The sequence below is a fragment of the Arvicola amphibius genome, chromosome 1 (assembly GCF_903992535.2).
Source record: "Arvicola amphibius chromosome 1, mArvAmp1.2, whole genome shotgun sequence".
Lineage (NCBI taxonomy): Eukaryota > Metazoa > Chordata > Mammalia > Rodentia > Cricetidae > Arvicola > Arvicola amphibius.
The window spans coordinates 166,588,217-166,611,500 of NC_052047.1; the positions used below are offsets into that span (position 1 = coordinate 166,588,217).

At 46.2% G+C, this 23,284-nt stretch overlaps 1 non-coding gene across 1 annotated transcript; it reads right to left on the reverse strand.

Annotated features, from left to right (window-relative positions):
* Positions 1-203: 203 nt before the first annotated feature.
* LOC119806110 lies at positions 204-324 on the reverse strand. The gene has a single exon (XR_005284141.1). It is a non-coding gene; the product is annotated as a small nucleolar RNA SNORA40 (small nucleolar RNA).
* Between the last annotated feature and the right edge of the window lie 22,960 nt (positions 325-23,284).

A 23,284-nucleotide genomic window follows, 5' to 3' on the forward strand; every position in this document is an offset into this window, starting at 1 on the left:
CCGGCCATGCACTCAGTGAGGACAGTTGTGCAGCAGTCAGGGCTGGAGATGGACAGAGTCCGCTGCCTTTTGGGAATCTAGAATTTGTGTGCCCTGCTATTATTTCTCTCTCTCTCTCTCTCTCTCTCTCTCTCTCTCTCTCTCTCTCTCTCTCTCTCTCTCCCTCCCTCCCTCCCTCCCTCCCTCCCTCCCTCCCTCCCTCCTCTATTCCTTTTTGTATATATCAAAAGTCCTACAATGAGTTCTGGGTTGCAAAGGAGGGTTTATTTTTCACCCGTCTAACCTGCCTTTGTCCACAGCTGAACAAAAGCATATGCAAGCCTACACTCTGCTTGTTTCTGAAGTTTGACTGATTCTTACAACAGTCCACAGTCTGGCAGCTTTCTATTGTTTCCTCAATGTTCTGCATGTAATGTGTCAAGGAGATTAAAGAAGAGGGGACTTAGCTTCTGGAGTTACTTTAGAGATGATCCTTGCCTCAGGCACTGTTCACTAGATGGCAGTATTAGCAGCTTTTTGGAGAATTCAATTGCATCATGACTAAAATACTTTTTTTTTTTTAAAGGCAGGAAACCATTTAACCTATACTGTACTTGAGAGAGGGCTTTTGCTCATTCCTTTCACAGGAGCCCGGGAGGTGGGGAGTGGCGGCGAGTTGCTGCTGGGGAAGCTGCCAACATCTCTGGAGAGCATTGGGGGTAGCAAGACCTTTTCACCAGGAGCAGCTGTCTGCAGTGTGCTGCACTCGCTCCGGTCTAAGGCTACCAGGTTCCCAGTCATGTCCCTTGCTGCTTTCTCTTTTTTAGACCAGGGCAAGAGTGAATGACAGTCATTTGGAATAATAATGATACTATTATAATTAATGTTGTATCCGTAAGATGTGAAAATGTATTTTATGAGTGGAAACACATTTTAGACATCTCAGAAAATGAGGCGCTTTCTCTATTTATATAAGGTTGATGCCCCACTTTTGTCTTTGAGGAGAGATTTCTAGAAGACCAGCCCTCCTTTGTCCTATCCCTAGTGGCAGTTGCTGTGGGCCTTTTACATGGCGCAGCTCCTTGCTGCATGGGGCTGTCCTGTGGGCTTGCAGGTTACTCTGCACCCCTGGCCACTGCCACTAAATACCTGACATAACTCAGTAATTGTGTGTGTATCTGTCTGTGTGTGACTCTGTGGGCATAGTCTTCTAAAGACATGTATATTCAGGGCTGATGAGATGGCTCAGCAGGTGGAGACACTTGCCGTCGAGCCTGATGGTTTGAGTTCAAACCCTAGAGCGCACATGGTGATTTTGGCCTGGGGTTTGAACAGAGTCACGAGCAGCTTCTGAAGTGATCTTCAGCATACTTCTGCCATTTGGGTCCATATTTTTGCCTAGTGCTCTTCTTACCACTGACAATCGTAAAATCAAGATATCAGTAAACTCTGAAAACTTAGACGCTCTGTGCTCTGCAGTGTCAAATATTCTCAGCCACGATCTAATTCTTTGTGTAAGAGCAAACACATACATCTACCTTATTAGCATGCAAATTTGTCTTTGCCTTTAATAAGTATGAATAATACATGTACACCAAAAAAATTGTTTTAAAAATATTTTTTCCAATTTATTATCAGTAATGATTTGCACACCTGTTTTTTATATCCTTGGAGTTGTGTAAATATTTCTCAGGCAAACCTTGTTGCTATTGGAAGAAGTTTTGAGAAGCCCTGCTCTAGGGAAACAGTTGACTAATTTAGTTGTTAGTCACTTACTCTTCTGGCTGGTTTTTGCATTGGGTGCAGTTTTAATATCAGCTTCTGGATACACGTCAGGTCAGCATACCACATTAGGCCTCTGTCACCAGGAACAGATTTTACCTATTTTCTTTATCTAAAGACAGAAAGTAGTGGCAGAGGAGACACCATCTGGCACCTGACTGACTAAACACATACCCGGAAGGGAAGGGGAATTAGGGAACACAGCTTCTGGTTCCAGGAAATGTTGGCCAGCTGTTATTCCTTGGTATGCCAAGATCAGAAGGGAAGACCAACTAACATATGTTCCCTACCTGAGTGAATGCCATTGGTTGCCTTAGACAAGCCTGGTCAGGCAGAACAGCCCAAAGAGAAAAGCTCATGTTGAAGACCAGCAGTAACTCCTTTGTAGGCCTGACTCCAGAGTTCCCTCCCCACCTAGCAACAGTGAAGCGCCACACCCTGATTGACACTCAAAGAAATGTTTAACGCTGGCGTGTATCAGGCAATAAGGTGGATTTTTCAGGTTTAGGTGAACTTAGAACTTGTTTGGGTTAATAAGATTTTTCCCTTCTTGAGCCAGGCTCTCACGCAGCTCAGATTGGCTCAGTCTTACTATGTAGCCAAGGCTGGATTTGAACCCTAAGCCTCTTGCCTCCACCTTCTGAGTACTGGGATTACAGGCAGGAGCCAACATGCCCAGCTATGGGTACTAGACTTTCAATTTTTACCCAATCCCTAGAACACTCTCATTTTAAGGAAAATCTGCAAGGATTCAGGTAAAGCCACCTTTGGTAATAAGTCTATGATTTCTTTGACTGTAGCTGTTGTTAACTCATGTCTGGAGCAACTTGATTAACCATGGTGGATTATGTGCAGATTGTTAAAGTAGACATTAAAATGTAAGTTAATATCAGGCTGTATCTCAGATCTTTATTTTAATTTATGAAACTTTCGGCACTTCTCAAAGCTGACATTTAATCTAAATGTGACTTAGCTCCATGTTCTGTAAAGGAATACTCTATTTATATTTACTTGATATTAAATTTCACTGTGGGAATTTTTAAAAGCCTATCCACCTGTTCATCCACCCACCCACCCACCCATCCACACATGTATCCATCCACTCATGTATCCATTCACCCATGTATCTATCCATCCATCCACCCATCCACCCACCCATTCATCCACTCATCCCTCCCCGTTTATTAGGCTCCTTGTGTAGAAGCCGTCAATATTAACTGAGGTAGTAATTATACTGAATGAACCACAAATTCAGTACCCTGGAGTAAGGAGCAGCAGGTTCTGCCTCATCCCTGGTGAGTCTGCAGCCTGCTCCGCAAGGGCCTCAGTCTCTTGCAGGGTGAATTTGCTTTACATCCATTTGCCTCTAGTCCTAGAAAGGAGCAAAAGAGCAAGACAGTCTCCATGCTTGGCTTTAAGCCTTTCTCTTGGATTAGCACGTGGCATTCCTAACACTTCATAGCAAAGAATTGATGATCCATTTAAGCCATCTCTAAGGACTGTCCCCATTCTCTTACCAAGTTTATATTCTACAGCTAACACTTGAAATTTAGCATTCCAATCCAGCCATTTCTTCTGTTTCCTGAAGATAAACGGAATCCAGAGACTAGAGGGGAAAGAACAAGGCATGGCCAGCGTCTAGTGTCCTGGCTTTCATTTCCTTCATTTTCTCAAAAATGTCAGCTCTTATTCATGTGGCTATATCTGCTTTGTCTGAGAAATAATTATTTTTTATCTCTGTTCAAAGAAGTGGGGACCCTGAAGCTGAGCTCTGTTTCCCCTGGAAGCCAGCCTGGCGGGCAGAGCCAGCGCTACTCTTTCAGCTAGTCAGTGGTGATAAGGAGCCAGCCACTCTTGTTCCACCGTGAGATGGGGAGGGGGTCCAAGCAAAAAATGGGCTGGTAGCAAAAACTCCTCACAGAGCTTCTGTTTCTCCCACTGTAAGCAGCAGCCTGTGCCTATCACCCTTGGCACAGGCTCAGATCAGCAGGCCGGGTCCTGGCAGGTACCCAGTCATTGGGAAACATTCTTCCGCTGTCCTCTGCCCTGTTCTTATTTCTCACAGGAGCAGGCTCCACTCAGACTTGCTGCTCTCATAAAGACGAAAACACGTGTTTGTAGAATGGAACATCTTATAGAAGGCGTGGGTGGGTGGAGTGGGGGATGAAATGTATTCTGGTTTTTGTCAGTCAACATATTTAGAGAACCGCCCTGGATGCCAAGCTGATTGTAGGCTCAGAGAAGTAAGTGTACCTCACCTACTCCTGACACCGCCCACCCTGTGCAAGAGGTACCTTCCTGAAGATCACTTCTGATACCGGGCCCCAGAATCCACTTCCTTTGGACAAACAACTGATTTCCCAAGAACAGAGAAATGGCATTCAATATAAATCTACATTCATTGAGAAAAAACGAACTGTGTTCTCCATTCCAGATCTGTTGCCTCCCAGTCAAAATATTTAGCAGGACGAAGTTATTTTTGAGTAAAGATTGCTTTTCATCTTGAGACTAAATGTTTACACAAAGAACTGACATCAGTTCAGAATCTTCCGTTCTATTAGAATGAAGTAAGCCTCTAGATAATCCTGGTAGCTTTCCAGCATTCAGCAAGGGATAAAAGCACACAATGATCTCTAAGTAATTTTACCTTCAAAATGTGGATGCGTGGACAGATTTCTCCTGTCAGCCTTGCTATCATTTTTAAGGACTTCACATAAAACGTATTCCTATGTTAAAATGTTAAAGGGTTTTTATATAATTTTAAGATACACAAGCCAGGCTTTAGCTACTTGGGTGTATTGGTTACTTTTCTATTGCTGTGATAAAAACAAAACAAAACCAAACAATTTTCAGAAAACAGTCGAAGCCAGGCATGGTGGCGTATGCCTTTAATCCCAGCACTCGGGATAGATCTCTGTGAGTTCGAGGCCAACCTCTACAGAGCAAGTTCCAGGACAGCCAAGTCTACACAGAGAAACCCTGTCTCAATGAAACAAAACCAAACAGAAGATAAAGTTTATTTGGCTTTATGGTTCCTGAGAGAAGGTTAATTATGGCGAAAACATATGTCAACAAAAGACAGGCATGGCAATGGAAGTGGGAAGCTAAGAGCTCCTATCTTGAACCACAAGCAGAGAAATCAAACTAGAAATGGCAAGAGGCATTTAATCTCTTAATTTTGCTCCCGGTGACACACTTCCTCCAGCAAAGCCTTACCTCCTCAACCTCCCCCCCACCACCAACTGGGAGAAGGGAACACCCATGTTTTCAGAAGCCCGAGACTAAGGAGGTTGTGTCTCAAATGCTAGTGTATGAGAGAGAGAGAGAGTGTGTGTGTGTGTGTGTGTGTGTGTGTGTGTGTGTGTGTGTGTAGTGAACTGTTGGACCCAGAACCATGTACATGCTAAGTAATTATGAGCCTGACTACCGAGCTAGGTTCCAGGCCATTGATAGTAACCTTTTGAAGTTAAATACTGGGTAGAGGAGAATTCAGAAATTTAAGGTTTAATGAGATAAGAAATAATACCTTTCCAGGGAAGGGGTGGGCAAGATTTTGCTGTGTAACCCAGGCAAGTTTCAAATCTCATGATCCTTCTGCCTCGGCCTCCTAAGTGCTGTGATTACAGGCATGTGCCACCACACCTAGCCAACATATTATGGGACAAGAGTACCCCGTTTGCCTGGACGTTAGCCAGCATTTAGTCATCAAGAGTGGAGCATTTGAATCAGGTTTCCCAGCTGCATCTGGAAAGCTGTATTTAGGGCCAGCCTACCAAACGTGCTTCCGAAGTCAAAGGGACTCAGTTTCTGGTTGCAGGTTCCTGGCCTCAAACTTACCTCTGTCCCTGGGGGATGCTATCCCATTTAGTGAAAACTTCCACTTTAGGGCCTCGCCTTTTTCAGGCCACGGAACAGCTCACAGCTGTGAGGTAACGTTAGCATCTCAGTGGTTGGCGACTACAGTCAAAGAGAGACTAATGCTCCCAGTATTAGCTCTGTCAGAAGTCTGTCTCTGAAGAGGGCTTCATGAAGCACTGCTGACCAGGCAGTGAAATAAGTGTGAATGGAGCCTCAGGGTGCCCTAGAGTCACATTCAAAGTCAGTGTCACATGGATGTGCTAAGTGCAGAAATGCTCAAGTTGTCATTGTCCACAGTCCGCAGGTGGCTGGTCATTTGACTGTTCTAAACCCTCAAGGACAAAGATTCTCAGAATTAGTAGGGGAAAAAAAGCCTGAAACTTGCTGATAATCCTTCCTTTCCCCACCAGCGGGGGTCAGCTTCTCTTTGCTCTCCTCTGGCATGGCTGCCCTCGAGGACTTGAGCCAAGCCCACCATACTATCAGCGCTGCTGTGTGCTTGCTCCCAAGTCATCCCCTGCTGACACCCCTGGGAGAGGGGTGTTGCTCTAACAGAGGACACAAGAGGTCCAGATCCTCTGTCAGTGGCATTGCTTTGTCCTGAGAATCTCAAGTACTACTGAGACCTCTTAGGAAGGAAGGAGGGGAGGGAGAGGAAAAAATGCTTATATTAACTTTTTTCAACCTTCTTTTAAGCATATATGATGAGGGTCTTCTCTGTGGAGCGGCCTGCTTTTATTGCTTTTATTGCTCCTTTGTGTTATGGAGTTAATAAGCGATGGAGAGAAGATAAGGACTAGAACCTGTTTGGGTCAGCCAAAGGTACCTGAATCCTCATTAACTTTATCTAGAACCAATGACTACAGTTGTTTTGTCTCCAGGACAACTCCCCTTGGAGAATAAGAAACCAGTGACATTGTTTTATGGCTCCTGCTCTCCTCAGGCTCTGTGATGGGATTCTGTTGAGGGTGTGAGTGACAGATGTGGCCAGAACCACCCTGAAAGAAGTGCCTTCCTGCCTGCCTGCCTGCCTGCCTTCCTTCCTTCCTTCCTTCCTTCCTTCCTTCCTTCCTTCCTTCCTTCCTTCCTTCCTTCCTTTCTTCCCTTTCTTTGTTCCCTCTTAAGACAGGGCTTCTCTTCTAAATAGCTTTGACTGTCCTGAAACTTACTCTGTAGACCAGTCTGGCCTTGAACTCACTTATATCCTCCTGCCTCTGCCTCCCAAGTGCTGGGATTAAAGGCACTGCTTTCTTAGAGAGCCTAGGACCATCAGCCAGGGACAGCACCACCCACAATGGGCTGGGCCTTCCTCCATCAATCGTTAAGAAAGTGCCCTGAAGGCTTACCTACAGCCTGATCTTCTGGAGGCGTTTTCTTAATTGAGGTTCCCTCCTCTGAGATGATTTTAGCTTATGTCAGGTAGACATGGAACCATCCAGTACACCGATCCCGCACCATGTACACAGATGAAAGGCTTAACATTCCTAGAAAGAAGGCACTTTTTAGGGGACAGCACGGAAGACGGAGAGAGTGACAGGCGTGTGAAAACACAGTTGACAACAGTGGCTTCAGGGAAATGCAAATCAAAGCCACCTTAAAATGTCACTCATTCTAAGGACTTTTTTAAAAAGGTGTTAGTGAAGATGCAGGAGGAGAACTGTTTCATACTGTCAGGGGCTTTGACAGGTAATGCAGTCACTATGGCAACCAACTAAAGAATGGTTACCTCAAATCTAGAGCTACAACAGGATGCAGGAATTCACCTTTTACCTGTATATCTGAAAACACACACACACACACACACACACACACACACAGATGAATATTATTCAGCCACAGAGATGAAAGAAATCCTGCCATGTAGGACAGTATGGTTGTATGGAGGGTGTTGCAGCCCCAAGACACAAGCCAGACTCAGAGACACAAATACTGTCCAGTCTCCCAGAGGAGTCTGGAAGTCACCCCCTAACCCATCCCATCCCCAAGCCCTCATGGGCTCCCCAGGCAGGCTCCTCCTACAGATCAGCTCTCACACCCACACTTCTGCTGTGGAGGAAAAGCCTGCTCGAAGGGTTTGTTGAAACTTAATTCTCCATGCATTTCCTAAGTCCTTATCAAGCCAGTCCCTGTTAAGGACTGCTAATTGAGCTGCAAGCCAAAATCTGGGAATAGGAAACACTTACATCTTTAAGAACTCAAGTCCAACAAAAATGCTGGCTGTCAGCCCTTTCAGGGTGAAGCAAACCTTGTTTCCTGGTTTCCCAGAAACACGTGTGTGCCTGAACCGACCTGGGCTTGGTGCTTTTGTTTTTCTGCCTTTCCTTTGAATCTACTGGAAACCCGGGGGTTGGTGAGGGGGAGTCTTCTGATAGATAGCCATTGTTGATAGTTTTGCATTTCTCTGTTCCTTCTTGTGCAGGGGGATGTTTGGAAAATCCCCAGACTCAAGGTCACTTCTCTCCCAAAAAAACCCCGAAATAATAAATCCCTCTTCTAATTGGTCTTTTCTCTGAGCTACTGCCTTTCCGTGTTTACTTACTGAAGCTGCCTCCACAGAAACTGTCAATCAGACAGAGGCTTAGAATCAAATGAACAGGAAGAAGATTCAAGCCTCTTCCTACAGAGGCCTGTGCTTTCAAATGACATGAGAGATGCCTCAGGGGTTAAGAGTACTGGCTTAACATAACCCAGAGAACTGGGTTTGAATCCCAGCACCCACATGGTGACTCAACAGCTTTTTGTAACTCCAGTTCCAGGGATCTGACATCCTCTTCTGGTTGGCACGGGTACTGCATGCACATGGTGCAATACATACATGCAGGCAAACATATGTAAAATAAAAATAAATCTCTTTTTTAAAAAGATTAAAATGACTTGTGAGGCAGAGGCAGGCAGATCTCTGAGTTTTGGGCAGTCCTGGTGTACAGAGTGAGTTCCAGGACAGCCAAGGGTACACAGAGGAAACTCTTATCTCGAAAAACAAAACAAAAAAGCTAAAATGATCCATTAGAGCAGTGGTTCTTAACCTATCACAACCCCTTTGTGATGGGGTGCTCCTTTCACAGCCCCGTATCAGATATCCTACATATCAGCTATTTACATTATAATTCATAACAGTAGCATAATTTACAGGTATGGCGGCATAACAACAAAAAAAAATAATTTTACGATTGGGGGTCACCACAACGTGAGGAACTGTATTAAAGGGTTGCAGCATTAGTAGGCTGAGGATCACTGCCTTAGAGTATGCTGAGAAAGGATGTGCAAGTCAGCTGCTGGCGGTGTCCGCAGACAGTGCTGCTGTACTCAGTTCACCCAGTCTGAGCTGAGCTGAAGAAATGAGTTGTGGGACTGTGGAGACGAGCCGTGAGGGGCAGGGCTGGGTCAGATGAATGCATGGGCTGCAGGTTCAGACAGATGAACAGGCAGACAGATGAACGGACAACGACTCAAACAGACCTCATCAACAGTGGGGACCGAGCTGAGCCGGAACCTCAGGAAGTCGAGATTCCCTGCTTGTTGTCGGTCACTCAGCACGCATGGGTGGCCATCCAGGTGAAGATATTATGCTTTTTCCTCACTCTGGTGTATTCAGTACTTACTCAGGTCTGGGTTTCCTGATATAATTCCAATTTTCTTGGATAAATATAGAGAACATTTTTTTTCCTGTTTGCTTTTGGGAGTAATTCTGTTAGTCTAGGCCTTGTGGTGGTCGGTGCCAGACAGATGGAGCTGTTCCTGTGTCCACCAAGGAACACAGTTTGCCTGCATTTGTGTCAAAATGGAGCCCAGTGCCTCTTCCGAAATCTAGTCTCTGGGGACAAGACGCAGCCCGAATAACCACTGTTTTATACAATATGGAGGGGCTGGGAAGGTGACATACGCTTGGAGAAAGTGAGAGTTCAGTTCCAGCACCCACATGGAGGTCCTCACAGCTGCCTCTAACTTCAGCTGCAAGAGATCTACACTGCCTGGTCTCGCTGGACACACTTATGTACTGACTGACAGACAGACAGATAGACAGACAGACATGCGCATACACAGACTCAGAAAGTAAATCTTTAAATAATATATAGAGTAGATTAGAGCAGGACATTGCCTGATGTCAACTCCCCCTCCCCACCCTCCCTCCCTCTTCTCAGACCTCCCCACCTTTCTACCTCAGCCTCCTAATGCTGCCCTCACAGGCATGCCCCACCACGCTCCCCCCATTCCTTTGCATTTCTTACATTCCAAGCAGATACCAAGATTTCTCAACTTCTTTGCTTTCCAACTTCTCTCTCTTTGTCTGTCTGGTTTTGTCTTTAATTGTTCTTTTATGTTCAATTTATTAGTTCCCTGACATCCTTTAACCCCAGCCCTACAGCGGGATGGGCAGTAGACGGTCCTTACACACCTGCACGGCAAAGAAGACCCTTCCTTAGGCCTGTCTGCTCTTCGTGTCATGGCCGGGTCTGTCCAGAGGCAGGCAGCACCTTCGTGGGTTATCTCCCTCCCCGCTCATCTCCCTAGACAGGCCTCTCTTCAGTGTCCTCGGGACCAGCTGCCTTTGCTGTGGGTGCCTTCACCTTCGATCCATGTCCCAAGCTTCCTTCTCCTAAGTGCAATGCCCTTCTTCCCTTCTACCCTAAGGATGGCCTTGGGCAGGACCTTCCTTTACTTGTTAATAAACTTGCCTGGCAGATACCCCGGCATTCCAAGAGACCCGGATGGTGATCTGACCTCTGAGAGCATATAGATGCTGCTGCTGAGGTTCTTGTCCCAGGGTGGCATGGTCCTGGTCTGGAGGTGGTCTGTCTTCCGTCCTGTCTGGTCCCACTGGGATTCACCTGCTGCAATCTAGCTGTTGGGGTGGTGGTGGTGGAGGTATTGCTTCTACTTTGGTGTCGTTGGGGTGACTGGGTGTTGATGTGTGATAACTGGGTACTATGTAAGCCCAGATACATCCTGTCCTGGATTGATGGATTTATTTTTTCTCCTGTTTCTATTTTTAGCAATAAGTGATAACTAAGCCTCCTGAGGAATTTGGGTCCAAATTGGATTGAGGACGATGTTTAGCAGTATGTATTTGGTTACTTAGTAAGGGTTTATTTACGTGTTCTTTTATGCTAGATAGAAATAAAGAAAACACAAAACCTATAAAGAGGATTCAGACCTTTATGGATTCAGACATCAATTATAGCAAACACAGTTTTCCCAACAAGGTGTTTTCTTAAAATATTTTAAACCTAGAGAACATTTTCCTTCTGTATTAGTAGAAAGAGCCAAAGCAGGGACCCTTATTTCCTAACTTGAAGTTAGAAAATCAGAGGAGAAGGCGGAAGCGGGAAGGTCTGGCTGGCTTTAGCTATAGTGTCCTCCTCAGCTCCGTTCTTGCTGGATCCCCTTCCACTTTTGGGCCTTGGTTTCTGTGTAGACCTCTTCCTGACTTTGTTCTTAGCTGTGGACCCTGAATGACTCTCAAGATGGACCTTGCAGTGGGCATGACTGCCTTTATTCATTTCTGCTCCTAGATTCACATCTGTCCACTTGTTACAGATCCGTCTCTACATCCTTCACCTCTGCTGGTTACCTGGAGTGCTGAGAAACCAGAGCGAAGGTTTATAGATTCCCTGCCTTAGAGCCATTTGGCCACCCAAGGGGCAGGTCCTCAGAGAAGAGTCCCATTGACCTGCCCAGTTTCCAGTTACAATGTTGAGATATATCTCCTGTCATCTTATTTCTATGGAAAGTTGATTTCTTGGTTGCCCAGTGGATGGTTGCCTTGCTCAACTCCCCATCTTGAATGTTTTTCCTTTCCCAGTGACAGATAAAATAATGTGTATTTTCTGATCGGTAACATCTCAGAGTCGATGGAGTTGCATAAGGATGTCTGCTCCGAAGGGCTGCATATGACTTTCCCTGACATGTCACTTTATTTTTGTCACAGAGATGAGCAAATATCTGGGCCCCCCCCTCCCATAAGCAGAGTCTTTGGCTTGCTTGCCTACTAAGAAGAGCACCAGCATGCTCCCACTCCTGTGCCCTTCCCCCACCTCGGCGACAGCTGCCTGCCTTGCCTTCCTGCTGGTTGCACACGTGCAACAGAAATACAATGTTAATAAATATTTCTGCATGTAATGGAGAAACAAGCTGTAAAAGTAGTCATTTGCCATCTGCTCGGTGGAAAGCTGCGACACTTTCTGATTCAGTCACTTGAATATGACTCCTCCTGTCTAAACGGATTATAAATATCCAAACACATGTCCTGAGAGAGAGGTGTCGGTCCCAGAAGCAAATATAAATGACAGATGATGCTCAGTTCCCTCGAACCCCTGGAGACCACCGTCTAGGTTGTACGACATGTCTGCAGTACAAACCATCAGGGACAGCCCCGTGCCTGTGGGGAGCAAGTGCCTGAAAAGAAATGACAGGACTAATGGAATTCCCAGTGAGTGGCTGAGGGTGAGGAAAGGCTTTCACTTGGCCACAGCCGTGACCTGTCTTCCGAGGATCTCTGTATGTCCTGTGTTTGACCAGGCTCTTTGCATGTATTGGCTCATCCATGATGGAATCTGGCTGCTCGTTTTCAGAGCAGAGAGAATTATAGGAATAAAAGGCAGTAATCGAAAGCCTTGGACGCAAGTCAGGTCTGAGGTCAGAGGGGCTGGAGAGAGCTTCCTCAGACTTTGCTTGTTTGAAGATCAGCCAAGGGCACAGCGAGGACATTGCTGGCTGGTGGGGGATGTGTCACTCTGCCTAGGCAGTTGGAGGAGTGTGCATTGCTGTTATTTCTGCTCATTGTTGATGTGCTTTGCATCACATTTGTCCACGGATTTTGTCTCTTCTTTTGCCTGTAAGATAAAGACCATGAATCTGCAAGCTGGTAACCGATTAAATACACAGTGCAGTGTGTGCCCAGCAAGCAGAATTATCTTTACAAGTTCTGGAACCCACAGTCCAGCACTCCAGCATTTTTGAGGCTTCTGTTCTGGGTAGGCAACTGGACCAGAGAGTTTTAGGCTCTTCCTTGGATGCCACCCCATGATGATTCAAGATTGCTTTCCTGTCTTGAGGACTAGCATCTGTCTACACCCTGGGGCTCAATTATCCACACTGTTATCTGTTGTGGGAGGCTACTTGTTCATTTCCTGGCCTCCCAGATTCCCAAAATAACCACACAGAAACTGTATTAATTAAATCACTGCTTGGCAAATCACTTAAGTGTATTTCTGGTTTACTCTTATATCTTAAATTAACCCATTTCTATTAGTTTATATTTTACCATGAGGTCGTGACCTACCAGCAAGGTTCCAGCTGGCGGCTGTGTCTTTCTTCTCTGGTGGCTCCATGGCGTCTCTGACTCTGCCTTCTTTCTCCTAGCATTCAGTTTAGTTCCCCCCCACACCCCCACCTACCTCTATTCTGCCCTACCAAGCCCAAGACAGATTCTTTATTGACAAATGGTATTCACAGCATACAGAGGGGAATCCCACATCAGTTACCTAGTCCTGACTTCTGTTTCCACTCTCTGCTCCTCCACTGTGGGCTTCGTTGCTTCCTCTTCCCCTGGTTAAGTCATTTCTTTTGTTTCAGTTCAGAACAGCAATTCTAGAAGACTAACCCAGTCTTGTTCACCCAACTCTGAGCCCAGGTGTCTTTCAGTGACCCCCCCCCCCATTGCTTTCAAAATACAAGGCAAATTCCTTAGCTTGGCACACACAGACTTAGTCATCCACACTTGGCTATCAGATTTCCCACACCTCCTTCATCCACGCCCATCCTATGGGCTCTGCCCCGGTCCCCTTGGAAGAGCCTGCTTCCTCCCCTCCAGGGCCAACTTACTCATTTCTATGACTCCTTGAAGGCCGGGTGTCCTCTGTCTACATCCTTTGGATTATCCTCAGTATTTCTGCATCTCTGTAGCCCTGGACTCGCTAATGGGAGAAGTACAATAAGGGTGTGTCATCGTGACTTCCGGCATTCTTCCCTCCCTGGGTATCAATCCTGCTCTATTAACCCCTTCTCCCTAGAATGAACACTATGTTTAGCCTGTATAACCACTTAATAAAAACTTGAGTGGTGGAGGTGAACTTTGACCCTCAGTGTATAAGGAGGTATTGGTCAAACTGTAGACAGTAGCAGTGAGTACCTAGCAGGAATTGTGTGTTAGTGTCAGTAGCCACCAGCTTTACCAGGTTCCCTTACTCAAAAATCTTACTGAAATTCCATGCTCTGAGATTTTGATCTTTGGGATGATGCACTGGGCATGCAATTATTTGTCTTGATAATTAGCCTCTACCTTGGGGCTCTAAGAGACGAGGTTAAAGGAAAGGATGGTGTAGTAATTGTATTGTTCTTCTTTAAAAGGAAAGTTAAATAGAAACTATTTTAAAAACTGGCTAGAGAAGGTAATTACTGGGAGCGTGGAGAAGATAATTACTTATTTCATTTACTGTAACTTGTGCAGATGATGCTCTGTTTGGAATACAGCAGCTTAGAGTTTTGTCAGAGCTTCTTCCTTGCGTGGGTTTAGCAGCCTCGAGGCACAGGGCAAAGCCTTCCTCTGGGATGGGCTTTGGAAGCTGATTCCACAGCTGCCTTTTGACTGCCTCCTGTGAATGGGAGTGAGCTGCTCTGAGGGTCTGTGACTGAGCCTCACCAGGGTGAGCCTGGATGCCTCATCAAAGTGGGTAGTTGGAAGTGAGTTTTGGGGAGCCAAAGGCAGAGGCAGGGTATCCCTCTCACCCATCTTAGGATATCCCATGCTGGTTGTGGGATAAAATATTCCATGGACTTTGGGTAAAAGCCCTTCTTCATCCCATTCAAGTTTCTACCAAACAATGCCACTCTACCATAAGAATCCCTCACAATGAAGTCTTTCCCTATAGAAACCATCTTTATTCTGGAGCCTGGCAGTACAGGCTCTCAAGAATTCCTTCTGATTCATCTTAGTCTTATTGTCTGAATGTGTACTAGGTGCAAATAAAAGCCCAAGAAAAATCTTGACTCAAATTGTCTGTTTTATAACTGAACTCCAAGAAGAACATATTTTTGGCACAGTGTCGCCATCCGCCTCCCACACTGTCACAGCCGCTACCCTCTCCCACCCTCCCCATGCCAGAACACCCTGGATGGCACAGAGGCAAAGTGGACGCTGAAGTGCTCGTCATCGCATCCTGACCCAGCATCGTGTGTCCCCTTGAGAACTATGGGAAACGCCCCACAGAAACACCCCATGGAGTAGCTCATTGGCCAGAACTGAGCCGCATGTCCTTCCCTATACCAATGGCTGGCAAGGAAAATAGGTTTGATGGTCACCATCCTCAGTGGAACAAAGGCTAAAAAAAGGGGGTAGGGCTCCAGGGCCCTACTCTACTCATTCACCCTTTACCATTTTATTTCATTTTGTTATTAGTTTTTAAATTTTGTGTGTGTGTTTTGCCTTCATGCATGTCTGTGTACCACCTGTGTACCTGTTGTCCACAGAAGCCAGAGAGTTCATTAGCTCCATGGCCCTGGAGTTAGCCAGCATGTAGGTGCTGGGAACTGAGCCCGGGTCCTCTGTGAGAGCAGCCAGTGCTCTTAACCACTGAGCCATCTACCCAGCCCCTCCAGTCACGCTTTAAGGTCCTTCAGGACCTTACCAAGTCTTTCTGTTCTCCTGTGTACTTTTCAAAGAACCACAAACCTTGACTGTATTTGTGCAAACCTCTTCTGAAATATTAAGGCTAATGTCACCGTAAGACATGGAATGTTCTTCACTTTTTCCACGTGTGTGTGTGTGAGAGAGAGAGGGGGGGAGAGACAGAGAGCGAGAGAGCGAGAGAGAGCGACAGACACAGAGAGAGAGAGAGAGAGAGAGAGAGAAAGGTGCGCATATGTATGTTTATGTGTACATAAGCACACATGTGTGCACATACATGGTTATGGAGGCCCAAGGTTGCTGGTGGGAATTATTCTCCACCATTATTCCACCTTTCTCATAATCAAACCCAGAACTCATGCATATGGCTAGGCTCATTGCCCAGTTTGCTCTCGGGAATCTCATCTCTGCCTTCTGAGACAGGAATTATAGGCAGCTCACCATGCCCACCTAGCCTTTTATGAGGGTTCTGGGATCTAAAATAGCCTTTATGCTTGGGTAGCAAGCCCTTTAACTACTGACCCCAGCCCTTAACTTGTGGGGGGACACAAGGCACTTAGGCCCCTTAATATCATTGTTTAGCTATTATTTCTGACAAGTGGGTGCACATCAGAATTAGTACACACCAGACAGCTAACAGTTTAAAAATTACGCTGACCCACACGTAATTTTAAACTAGCTGTCAGGAGGTCTGCAGAAGGACCCGGTCTGTCCCCAGGAATAGGTGTGTGTTCAGAGAATGCCGCTGTGGGCTCTGTGTGCAAGCCCTTCTTCTGTAGACTATCAGAGTCATTGCACATTTTCCCAGCTTTGTGCTCAGACTGTTTCAGGTAAGCTTATCTGACTGAGTAACCTTTGATGGCTAAATATCCACCTTTCTTCCTTGTCTGCATGCTCAACATCTCATTTCTCCACTTCCCACAGAGTCCATGACAATATTTCAACAGTCGGAGACACTTAGTTACCATCTCTGAGTACATATTGCCAGTGTTCCGCTTGAGCGAGAGAGTGAGAGTGTGTGTGTGTGTGTGTGTGTGTGTGTGTGTGTGTGAGAGAGAGAGAGAGAGAGAGAGAGAGAGAGAGAGAGGCCAGCCAGAGGTGTCAGAACTCCTATAGCCATATTCATAGGTAGCATAACCACAGTAGGTTCCGGTATCCAAGCCTGGGTCCTCTGAGAGAGCAGTGTGCACTCTTAACCCCTGAGCCATCTCTCCAGCCTGTTCACAGTGTGTTCCCACAATGCTCAGCACTTGCTGCCCTTCGCAGATCCTGTCTTCAGCACTCTGTGTCTTGTGGGAGTATATCATGATTGTTCACTTTCTCCTTTTGAGTCAGGATGCACATATCATTGCACTTCTCTCTCGTTCACCTCAGTTCTCGTCTCTTACCATCCCAGGAATTTTTTTGTTTCCTGCTTTATTCCATTTGTCTGTGAGAGCCCCCCCCCACCCCGACATTTTCTTTCTTTCACTTCACAACCAGGTTCCTAACATCAGCAGTGTCAGGAAAACGTCTGTATCTTTTCTCAGGTTCACTAGTTCCAGGTTTTCCTCTTCCTCCAGACTCGCCCTGATAGCCTCGCTGTGCACTCATGGTGACGATGGGAAAGTTTTTGTGCAGGCACCGTCGGGTGTTCGTTCTTTCCTGGCCTTTCACCTGTGACAATGCTTGGCGTAGGGACTGGAGGGCAGGGTGGCACTTCTAGAGCCCAGTTCTGCATGGTTCGCCGTTTATTTGGTTGTGACTAATGATGAGTGGCACCCGGTGTCTTAAGCGGCAGAGGTTCTTAAATTTCAGCGTGCAGCAAAGCCACCTTATTCAAACAGTTTGCTGGCCTCTACACCCAAGGATTTCTGAGTCACCAAGTCAGGGGTGAGGCCTGGGAATCCGTGCTAGTAAGTTCTCTGGTCACGAAAGTGCAGCTTTATCTGGGGACCACACTTGAGAAGCTCTGTCAAGAATCAACCCAGGAGTGAGTGTACATTTCTTTAGGTTAAGTGTTTGAAGTTAGCCAGGCCTGTTGGTACAGGACTGTAATCTCAGCGAGGCAGCTGAGCAGAAGCTCAAGCCTACCGCAACTAGAGGGAGGGTCAGGGCTAGCTAGGGTTTAAAGCCAGCCTTGGCAACTTAGCAAGACCCTGTCTCAAAACAAACATTTTGAAGAGCTCAAAGTGGAGATTAAGTTGCCCCCTTAGCTTGCAAGAGGCCCTAGTTTCAACACACACACACACACACACACACACACACACACACACACACACGCATGCATGCACGCATGCGCAGGTTAATATATTTGGAACATTTTAGCTAAGAGCTTTCAAATACCCTAATAGCAGGCACTCATGTGGGATACCTACTATGAGGTATAGATTTTAAAAGGAATTCTTAAATTGAGACACACAGGAAGTTGTCTTAAGGATTAAGAGAGTAAATATTTTTTGAAAGCAGATCCTGGGGTTGATGGATTCTTTTGGCTCAGTGATGTCAGACGCTTGGGCTGGTTTTGTTACCTTCCTTTGGCGTCACCGTGGGTCCTCAGGCTCCTGGGCCCTGCCTGGTTCTCCTTGGTGACAGAGCGGCTGCAGATGCACCTCGTTCAGTGTCCTAGCTTACATCTCGTCGGTAACTAGCGGAGACACGGAAATCTAAATCAGGCTTTGGCAGAGATAATCATTCAGGCATGAGCAGAGCAGTCACGGAGACAGGTTGACTCGCTCTCCTAAGAAATGTCCTGTGTGGCTCTTTTTCAGCTTTCTCCCTAATAACTGAAGCTTCCCATCAGTTTCTCAGCTGTCTCCATACATTCAGGGTTCATCACTTCATAGGATCTTCCAGTTCAAAGGATACTGTTGCCAGGCTAGGAAAATAAACAAATAAAATGATACCATCTTCATCTGGAATTCCGTGACCAGTCTAGCATGGCAGCATGACGCTGCGCACAGACTCACCGCCTGGGCCAGAGGCTTTGCAAACAGGACTCCACCACAGGGGCGGTGAATGGGCAGTGAGCTCCCTGACAAGCCCCGCTGTTCCACTGCCTTCCTGCCCCAGTCAGGGTGTCCATATAACCTGACACCTGAACCAAGCCCTTCCACCCTCTCTCTCTCCTGATTCTAGCCTGAGCCTTCGCTTGCTTGGTCACCATGAAGAAGGTGTCTGGGATGAGTGTTTCTGTCCAGGTCAGGGGTGATCCAGTTTTGTTGAAGCGAAGCATATGAGGGAAAAGAAAGCCTCTGATGAATCTGCTTCCTCCTGGGCATTGAGGCTAAAATTACATTTTGGCACCAGCTGTGTGAGGCGACCCAGTGCGTCCTGTCAGAGGCTGGGCACTTGGCGAGGACTACGTTGGTTCTTTATTCCCAGGTTCTGGGCCCGCACCAGGCTACCTTCCCTTTGAAGTGCTTTGAAGTTTTCTTAAGTCATCTTCTGTGGAAGAAGGACTTAAGTTCTTCCTGATTCTCTTCTGTCAATTCCTCTGAACCTCTAATCAATGTGAGTCTGGAAACTGCCTCTTTTGACTCTCCCCCAAAGAATGTTTGGCAGCACTCACCCCTCGGGAGCAGGTCACGTCTTTTACCTCCAGCTCGAGCAAGCAGATTGCTTTCAGCATACTTCTTATCTTCATGTGTTTCAAGACATTCACCTTTGAAAAAGTCAGTGACTTGCAATGATTTTACGTAATAACGTGGGGAAAGAAGCAGATACCATGTAAGTCTCTGATTTCCTGTAGCAGGTGCATGAAAACACTCTCAAGACATCCCCCTCCCCCAGTTAGACGCTAAGCATTTTGCTTTATTCGGCATTTCTTCAAAGCTGCTGCTTTACTTTGGGGTTGTATTCCACCCTGTTTTACTTAACTAGCCCTCAATCCAGAGCCCCCTTTTTTCGACTCGTAGATGTGATGTTGGATGATTTCCGGAACAGGGCAGCAGCTGTGTGCCTCCTGCAAGCACCTCAGGCTCCATGTGTGGTATCTTAGCCAGGGCTAGGGTAACAGAATTTAAAGTGCCTAAGCTCGAGTTCCGGAGGCATGGGTGTCCAAGATCAAGATGCCTGAAGTTCAGTATATGGTGAAGCCCTGTTCCTCCTCATGGGGTGGGCGGTGTGTTCACGTGCTGGAAGGACAAACAGGCCCACCTGTACTCTCAAGCCTTTTTTTTAAGGGCACTAATCCTATTCCTAGCACACATCCCTCATGACTGATCTCCCAGAAACTCGCAAGTGAGGTGTGTGTGTGTACGCACATGCACGTGCACAAAAGCTCATACATACACAGCAGTCAGTGTGCATGCATATGCAGAGGCCAGCTTTTTATTCTCTCTCACCTCCCTTCTCCTCCTCTTCTTCTTTTTTCTTCTCTGCTTCTCCTTCTTCATTTGTTTGGTTTTTCAAGACAGGGTTTCTCTGTATAACAGAAGCTTGGCTGGCTTGGAACTCACAGAGATCAGCCTGCCTCTGCCTCCTGTGTACCACCACACCCTGGCTGGAGCTTTGTTCTCTTGAGGCAGGGTCTCTCAGTGAAACCCTGGAACTTGCAGGTTTTCAGCTAGGCTAACTGGCCAGCCCTGATGTGCCTGTCTCTGTCCCTCCCCAATAGGGTTTCTGGTACACAAGGCTGTGCCTGACTTTTTATGTGGATGTTGGAGACCTAAATTCACATTCTCACGCTTGTGCAGGAAAGTGCTCTTACCCACTGAGTTCTCACCAAGCCCTGCTCTTAACCATTGCCTTGGGAGTTAAGTTTCCTTATCTGAACTTGAGTTGGGGGTAGACAGAGGTGTTCAGAGCCCGGCAGCCTTCCAACCTCAAAGTGCCTGGTTCCCTTTGACACTCAAAAGCCTGCCTCCCAGACCATGTGCTTTGTGAAGCTGAAGGCTCTCGCTCTCCTCATCCTGACTGTCCATCTGAAAGAAACTCCATTTGTATGACCCACATCAGCATTTTTGCGTGTCTGTCCGAGTGTTAATGAATCTGTAAAAAGGAGTGCCAATTTTGATGTCAGTTTTTAGCAGATGTTGCCAAGAGCCCAAACCGGTTCCCTTTCACCGTCAGTGAGCGATACTTTGCAGGCTGAGAAATTAGCCCAGCGATGGTGAAAAATTCCACTGAGGAAGACCAGAATCCCCGTGGAAGTGCTAATTAATGCCAGGAGACACACACAGCTGCACACAACATACTTAAAAAGCCGCCTGAGCATGTGTGTTTATATGCACTGTCTTTATCAGATAAACAAATGAAAGTCTTTTGTGTAATTGTTTCCTGTGTGGTAATCCTTATCAGATGTGTCATTAGAAGTAAGGGGGAACACCTTGCTGTCTCTTAGGGTTGTCCAGAGCCTCTGTGTCATGGTTAATAAGATCTTTTCTGCCACTGGACAACGTACAGGCGGAGGGAGCAGCTTGCAGAAGTCGGGATGCTCTTACCAAACATTGGGAGTCTAAAGAGTTTCTAGGCACATGATCCTATAGTTGAGGGCCTCGCGTCAGAGGCATCTCCTAGCATCTGGGAGGTTGCGCCTGTGCTTGCTTGGAGAGATGATTCTATGAGGAGGACCAGTGGTGCTTTCTCAATTCACCTTACAGCATCTGGACTCTCTTTGGTCTTCTCATACCCTCTACACCTTTCCCTACCAGCTCTCTGATGTTACCGATGAAGGGATTTAGATATTTTAATGTTTTTTGTTTGTTTTTAATCACTTTATGTGAATATGGGTGCCTATGGCGCCACAACGCTTGTATGGCAGGCAGAGAGATTCGGGTGTTGAGCCTTGCCTCCCCTCACCCACCACCCCTTGTTGTTGGCTTTCTTGTTCTCCCAGGCTAACTGCCACGGACATTCTCCTGTCTCCCCTCCTATCTCACTACAGGAATGATAAGACACTAGCTTTAGACAAGGGTGTGAGTGTGCCTGGCTTTATGTGGGTTCTGGGGATTTGAACTTAAGTCTTCACACAAGTGCTTTCCTCTACTGAGCCATCTTCCACGCCCTAAATTTTAATTTGGATAATATTATTGAAGCTTAATTGAAGTATAATTCACCATATTGGCAGTTCCCCCATTTATTAACATATGCAAGTCCATGATGCATAATCACACAGCCATCATCACAAGCAATGTTTGAATGTTTCTGTAACCCCCCCAAAGGAAAACTGACTGGCAGTCACGAGCCATTCCCTTCTAGCCTTGCCACCACATACTGGATCTAGGAGCCATTAATCTCCTTTCTGTCTGAGCCTGCTTTTCTTGGGTGGGGATTTGATACCCATAGACTGGGAGGTTGAACTCTGATAGCTGCTGGTGTGGATTTCTCAGCGAATATAACCAGTGTGCTCTGATGCCCTTGGGTTTTTACTTCTCATCCCTATGTGTCTCCCGACTCACGGCCTTGGTGGCCTGATAGCAGGAAGGGCCCCCGAATAAACTGTCTTCAGAAAACTTCATCATTAAGTCACCGTATGTTTTACCAAGTCAGTGGAGGGAGCAGCATTCTGAAGGTGCCTTGCAGAGAACCTTTTTCCTTCTCCCCCCCTCACCTTGGAAAGAGGAGTTATCTAGGCAGCAGTTTCTCCCAGTTGGTTTACACTTGAGCAAATAAGAGCTGGGAAGCCGTTGGCAGGGCTGGCTTTTGAGCCAGTTGTTGATTTTTACTGATGTTCACAACAGACAGGGTTAATTTTGTGGGTGTCTTACCCAGAACTCTGGGTTCCAGTTTGCACTCAGAGGGAGAGTTGCCATTTCTCTGAATGAACGGATAGAACTCTCCATCCTTGAGGGACAGAAGTATAAGCTAGACAAAGAGTGGGAGCCAGTACTTCCTGAGATACTCGAATTCCTAGAGTCAAGATACCGTGCTCTGGGTTCTTCACAGCAAGCAGGTCCCCTATGTCCCCACGTCCTTGAGATTCTATAGATGGAAAAAGTCAGTGTGTCCTTTGGTATTTTGGGATTTTTATTTTTATGCCTCCTTGGCGGCCCAGCCTGTCTGCGAAGCTCATGCAGTCTGGAAGTGGTTTTTTTTTTTTTTTTTTTTTTTTGCCTGTTTACGACTATATCTTTGCCCCTCCTACTTTGTAGGTTCTCTTTTTTGTATTAAATATGTCAACATGTTTTTGTAAGAAACAAAGTAACTTTTTTGTGAGAAGAAAGCCTGTTTGGAAACACACAGATAACAGAAAGAAGGCTATTTTCAAGTGGCTGCTGAGGTCATGATTTGAAAGGATCTTATGGTTTAAAAGAGAAAGAAAAATCAAACATTTATAATGTATTGATTAATGGCAGTTTATCTGTTTCAAAATAAAAGTTTTGATTCAAGAATGTGTTGGGTAGGAGGGTGACACTTCTCCGTCTTGGCCATCTTTCTTTGAAATTATAGGCAGATGATTTTGGTGTGCACTTGTGTGTATGTACGAGATCTATATGATCTGTATTATATATCTACAGATACACACACACAATTTTCTGATAAGGTTTATATAAGCTCGCATAAGCCTTTCCGCTCCCTCCTTCAAAGAGCTTCCTGATCCCTTGTCATTGTGCTAAGATCTAACCCTTTGCTCCATAACTTTCTGTGTTACTTAACTCTTTCCACGCCGCTGCTGTAGAATCAGAGTGTGTCTTGCTTTTGTGTTTTGTTTTGAAGTGTGTGGTCCTATTTGTTTGTCCCCCACAAAACACCAGTCCAAGCTTTAAGACTTCTTTCTTCTCCCATTAGAATCGGAGTGAAAGCAAATGGGTTTTGAAATTTTTATCACTTTTATATTTTGTGTATGGGTGTTTTTAATCTCTGTACCTACCACATGCATTTCTGGTGCCGAAGGAGGGTCAGAAAAACAACATCAAGTCCCCTGGGACTGGAGTTACAGACAGTTGTGAGCCACTGTGTGGGTGCTGGGACTCCCTCCATTTTGGGTCTTCAGGAAGAGCATCCAGGACGGTTACTCTCTCTGCTGTCCTTCCCGGCCCATAAAGGATTTTTTTTTAGCACCAGGGCACTGACTACCTTTGGTTAGCTTTTCCTGTGAGAACAGGTACACGCTAGTGT